Source organism: Tupaia chinensis, unplaced genomic scaffold (assembly GCF_000334495.1).
Source record: "Tupaia chinensis unplaced genomic scaffold, TupChi_1.0 Scaffold139733_1, whole genome shotgun sequence".
NCBI classification, from domain to species: Eukaryota; Metazoa; Chordata; class Mammalia; order Scandentia; family Tupaiidae; genus Tupaia; species Tupaia belangeri.
In genome coordinates, this window is record NW_006199613.1 from 804,833 (window position 1) to 810,676 (window position 5,844).

Below are 5,844 nucleotides of genomic sequence, written 5' to 3' on the forward strand. Positions count from 1 at the left end.
TTTAATTTTTGCCTCGGGGCACCAGCACTCGCTGGAGAGAGAAAGAGTGAAGTCAGCCTGGGGGGGCCACATTGCAGTCCCTTCTCTTCCATTCTCTTGAGGTACTGGCCAGGCACGCACACACGCCCCCGTGGTTTTCAAGCCCCTGGGTCCGGGACTCAAACTGCAGGACCTGCCATATGGGCTCCATGACCTTCACCACCACGCCACTGCATGGAGCATTTCCCGACTGTCCTTGCGGCCTGGCCTGTGGTGTTCCTCCTGGCCTCGTGCAGAGTAATCCAGGCTGCCGAGTGCTGTGGTAGCGGGACCGTGGACACAGCAGAGAGCACGCCCTAACAGCTCCCTCCCTCGCTGCACGCGCTCCCCATGGGGCATTTTCTTAAACTCCCTTTAGGTGGCTTGTTTGCCCACCCAAGTAGTTATTGATAATATGTCTGTTTTTAAAAGCGTTTTCTCTTTTTTAAGGACAAAGAACATCCAAGATTCCTGATCCCAGAACTGTGCAGGCAGTTTTACCACTTGGGCTGGGTCACTGGGACCGGAGGAGGAGTCAGCCTGAAGCACGGGTGAGTTCCTGGGAGACTCCCACGTGCCCGCACACAGGGAGCCCAACCTGGCGGACTGGAGCAGGCAGTGCACCACTGGCAGGGGAGGCTGCAGAGCTGTGGGCATGGGGCACCCATAGGCCGGCGCCGCGGCTGGTCAGGGCTGTGCGGTGCCCGCGGCTGACCATGTGCCGTCAGGTGTGCCTGGACGGGCTGTGGCTCCCAGGCTCAGGTGCGGATGGAAACAGTACCTCCTGCACCCCACCGGGGGTGGGCACCGGGCAGGTCCACGCACACGTCGCACGGTTCGGGATGCGGCACCTGCTCGTTCAGGCGCCTCGACAGGACGTCCCGGACCTCAAGAGGGACAGAGGAGCGAGCAGTATCTAACTGCTGGAGGGTTCATCGGTGTCTCTCCTCCGAGGGCGTGAAGAAACAGGTGATCACAGTGAAAGTGAGGCTGTGGAGTCCCATTCTCTCAAGGCCTTCAAGAACAGGATCAGTGTTTTCCTTCTGGAACGCTCTACTGTCCAGAGACAGGGTGCTGAACTGAGTGACACTCCTTTGTTTTCTTTACCTTAGTTCCGTTTCCTTAAAACTGGGTTGTCGGAACGTCTGTGTGCTGCCGCGGGCAGGACGGATGACGACATGACCGGGCGTTCTCACACCAGGGGTCTGTGTCGAGATGGCGCTGTCATGACCCATCTGCCCCAGACGGCCGTGCAGCTCGCCAGCTGCCACTGTGCCGTGGGGAACGACGACGAACCCTGCGCCACCTCGGCCCTTTGAGCTGCGAGGTGCCCTGGAGTCCCAGGCGGCCTCCCACAGTGTGGGTCTGGGCCCCTGACTGCGACCTCGACGCCAGCCCCTTGCCAGCGTGCCACCTCAGCACCTGCGGGCCCTCGGGTTTTGCCAAGATGTTCACCGTGGCCTGTTCTGGCAGACCCTATGAGAGCACGTATTCCTTTTCGTTTATCCATTTTGGAGTTGAATCCAAGGAATTTGGTATCCCAGCTGCATGATTTACAGAAAATCATATTCTAAATACTACTTTTAGTTTGGGACTAGCAGATGGTGTAATGGCTATGTCGCTGGACTCCCATGTAGTCAACCGCTGGTCACGTCCTGGAGCCGGCAGCTTAAACTCATACCGGGCGCATGTGCATGCGTGCCCAAGAGGAGAATAGAGGAGAAGGGACTGTGCTGTGGCCATCCCCCCAGGGGGTGATTTCTCGCTTTCTGTCTCTATCTCTGTTTGGCAAGCACATGTACCCGATAGTAGAAATCTCCCCAAAGGAGAAAAAAAATACTACCTTGAGTTAACTTTTCTGTTTTCATGTGCAAAAATAGTTTGTAAATATACAAAATAGAGCATTATACCTGTATATATACAGAATAGAGCATTATACCTATATATACACAGAATAGGGCGCTATACCTGTACGTGCACACAATAGGGCGCTGTACCTGTACGTGCACACAATAGGGCGCTGTACCTGTACGTGCACACAATAGGGCGCTGTACCTGTACGTGCACACAACAGGGCGCTGTACCTGTACGTGCACACAATAGGGCGCTATACTCTGTATATATACAGAATAGAGCATTATACCAAAACAGCAGCTAACATAACCATTTTTAAACTGCCTCTTTAAAAGGAAAAAAATAAGTTAGAAATAAAAAAATACAAAACCAAATTTTTTGTTGTTATATCAGAAGGACAGACCGAGGCCTGGCTAGTGACCTAATGGTTAGGGATTCAGATCCCATGTGGCTGACTAGGCAGTTTAAATCCCAGCCCTGCCATCTTGAAAAGCAGGCCAGGCTCACATGTATGTGCCTTAGACAGGATGGAGAGGCGGGGCGGGGCGGCGCGACCGCAGCAACTTGGGCTGCGTGCCCCCTCTTCCTCTCTGTCTCTGGCAGATTAAGAAAAAGAGTTGAGAGAGAAGAGAGAGCCCAGCGGCAGTACCTTGGGCAGTGGGCTGCCACTGCGTGGCATTGGAGCCAGATGCAGGCCCTGGGTTTAGATCCCAGCTTGACCTGACCAGCCCTGGGATCCCAGCTGGCCAGAAGCCTGAGGAGGGGCTCCATGTGACGAGACCCTGTCACAGGAATCTCCTTCTCATACGTTAAATGAATAAATACTTTAAAAAGGCGTCAAGGACTGTTTTGTCCAGCAGAATTTTGCAAGATCCTATCACGGGGTCTCACTCCACCTCTCGTGTACATAAATGAACACGCGCGTGAAGATCCTATCACGGGGTCTCACTCCGTCTCTCGTGTACATAAATGAACACGCGCGTGAAGATCCTGTCACGGGGTCTCACTCCGTCTCTCGTGTACATAAATGAACACGTGCGTGAAGATCCTATCACGGGGTCTCACTCTGTCTCTCGTGTACATAAATGAACACGTGCGCGCGTGCACATTCACACTGAGGTCGTGAAGGGCTTGTCCTGCCGGCAGTGTCTTACTCATCTGCTCACGGGCTGTGTGTGGCCACCGTAAACCATCAGCCATTTATCGTCACGCCCTTGGAAATCGAGCGGGCTTCATCGCCCGAGTCCACTGGAGGACTGCTGCGCAGCGCGAGGCCCCGTTCCCGGCCACGTCCTCAGTGGGGTGCGGGTGAGGGAGCCAGCAGAGCAGCATTTGGGACCTACCACTGCAAAACATCTTTGGAGTAAAAGGATGTTGTTTCCCTACTCAGAGGGACTTCAAAACGTTTGTAGAAAAATGGAATTAATGTTTATTTTGTTGCAAATTTTTAGAAACCCGTACATAGAGCCTTCATAATAAGCGTTTTCTGTGACCTCGTCGAAGACCCTCACCTGTCTGTTACTCACAGACATCCCTGAGACGGGGTGGACGAGGACGACAGGCGTGCTGCCTCGGGTGACTGGAGGGGGCACGGCGGCCCAGCCGGGTGGAGGGCAGGGCCCTGAGCAGAGCGGGGCCGTCGGTTTCTGCCCGGTCAGGTCTCCCTCCCGCTCTGATTACCCCCCCTCGCCCCCGAGTGCAGTCACGGCCCCACCCTGGACCCCGGGGGCGGCTTACATTCTCACTGAACCCTGGCAGGGCAGCCAGGGCCCAGCACGTGGGTTCCTGACGTCCCGGCAATGCCCCGTCGCCCTCGAGTGGCTTCACAAGCCCGCGTTGTAGGCTGGCTGGCAGTGTCGCCTTCGTGTTAGTGAATACGTGTTCTTACCGGACACCCGGGGCAACGAGTCCAGAATAAAGTATAACCCAGTAGGTTATGGTTTGAGGGTGACATCGACAGCTCTCGAGGGAGTTGAACTTACTGATACCTGCTGACCCCAAGGCATGGCTGATGCCACCGGTGGCCAAAGACACGGTGAAATCGGGAGGGGGAGGACCTGGGAAGCAAGCATGATGGCGGCCATGGTGTCCAGGTGGGCCTCCCGTGCCCACGGTATAATACAATCGTGTCGGCTTGCTGCCGGCTGCCTGGTTACGGTCGTTAGCACACCTGTAGGCAAGGCCATGCTGGCACAGTGATGGCAAGTGTGTATGCTCTGAAAGTCAGCGTCACGGGAGACGGGGCCCCTCGCCCTGGTCGCGACACGCTCCATTCTCCACGTCAGTTCCCAGCCGGCCGGCCGAAGCACAGGTGCACTGAGCGTGCCCGGCATCTGCAGGTCGGCCCGGGATTCAAACCCCAGCCTCTCACGTGGCTCCAGTACTGCTCAGTGACGTGACGCTGCCCACGCCACCACGGCTTGGCCCAAAGGTTTTTGTAAGTGTGTCTAGTCACTTCACAAGCCAGACACAGAAAAAGAAAAGCCAGGCACCCTCAGTGGGGTCTCCCGTTGCACTGCCCCCACCGTGACCACATCACACACGTGCCCAGCCTTCCCCCTGCCGTGACCAAAACACACACATGTGCCCAGCCTTCTTGATCCCTGTGACCACACATGTGCCCAGCCTTACCCCTGCTGTGCCCAGCCTTACCCCTGCCATGACCACATCACACACGTACCCAGCCTTCCCCCCGCCGTGACCACATCACACACGTGCCCAGCCTTCCCCCTGCCGTGATCACAGCAAACACACGTGCTCAAGTCGACCCGGGACGAACCCCGACCTTCCACATGGCTCTGGCAGTGCCAGGTGCATGCTGTGCTGCACCACTGTGGCTGGGCCTGAGTGGGTTCTTCTAAGCCTGGATGGTGAATAAACAGCAGCTGACAGACACCGAGGGCTGAACCCGGGCCTCTGTCCCCAGGGAGAGCGGGCCGCGTAAGTCAAGGGGTCCGGACGGGGCCTCGGAGCGCCAGGCACTCCTGTCCATGGCATCTTTATTGTGACTCCTTTCTCTGTAAATAACTGTTTCCGGAGCCGCTGTAGCTAATGTCATTACACTGAGCTAATTGATTTTACAAAGGGTCGCTTGAACGTAGTCACTCCTGCCGTTCGCTTTCATTTCGGCTCTTCCTTTCTGGGCGCACTGCTGCAGCTCGTGGGTCTGTTCCCTGAACCAGGCGCCCTGCTCATCTGAGACCCGCGAGGCCGCATGGCCATGAGGTGGCAGGGATGGCCTTGTCGGCTCTGTTGCTGGCTGAGGCTCAAACACCTTGGCCTTACGTCTCTGCCGGCCATGTCCAGGTTTATGACCCCACCGTGGCAGCTCGCTGGATCCTGGCTCGTCCCTGTTCTCACAGGCCCTGGCGGTCAGCACCCACCTGCCCTCCATGGCAGAGGCGGGGGGCCGTGGGGAGCCTGTGGGCCAGCTCTCCTGGCTGGCGTGTGTGGAAGCTGTCAGAGCTCTGGGGGCTGACACGAGAGCCAGCCAGGGCCCTGTGTTGAGAGGAGGTCGAGGGACCTGGTGGCACGGGGAGGGTGAGCCACCCCTGGGCATGGTGTCACACAGCAGGTGCGTCTCCACACGGAGCCCTTCCCCACTGGGACTCCTGCCCACCGGCTGGCCAGACGTGTGCTTTCCATGCAGGGCCCTTGGGGCTCTGGCTACTAGACCGGCCGGCAGAGGTCTCTGAGCACCGCATGTGTAACAGGCATCCCGGCCGTGAGCCTGACGCCCAGCCCGGCCCGGCACACTTGGCCAGCGCGTGGAAGGCATCTCAGGGTAGGGTGTGCCACTGTGCGCGCTTCGAGGTGCTGGACACTGAGGTCCTCAGTGCCTGTGTCCCTGGCTAGGTAAGAAGCTGCCTGCCGCCCCCCGGGCTACCGCAAGGAGCAGGTCTGCAGGAGGCAGGGTAGGAGCCGCTGCCGCGGCCCACGGCTCAGGGGGGCCCAGGCGAGCGAGGGGGGCGG

The 5,844-nt window shown here is 57.8% G+C and overlaps 1 protein-coding gene across 1 annotated transcript in view; it reads left to right on the forward strand.

Moving 5' to 3' along the window:
• The first annotated feature begins 451 nt into the window (after window positions 1-451).
• Window positions 452-5,844, forward strand: part of APIP (APAF1 interacting protein) — a 12,974-nt gene continuing 7,581 nt past the window's right edge. The window contains exon 1 of the mRNA XM_027765760.1: window positions 452-569. The gene's annotated coding sequence lies outside the window, so the exon portion shown is untranslated. The remainder of the gene's footprint in view (window positions 570-5,844) is intronic.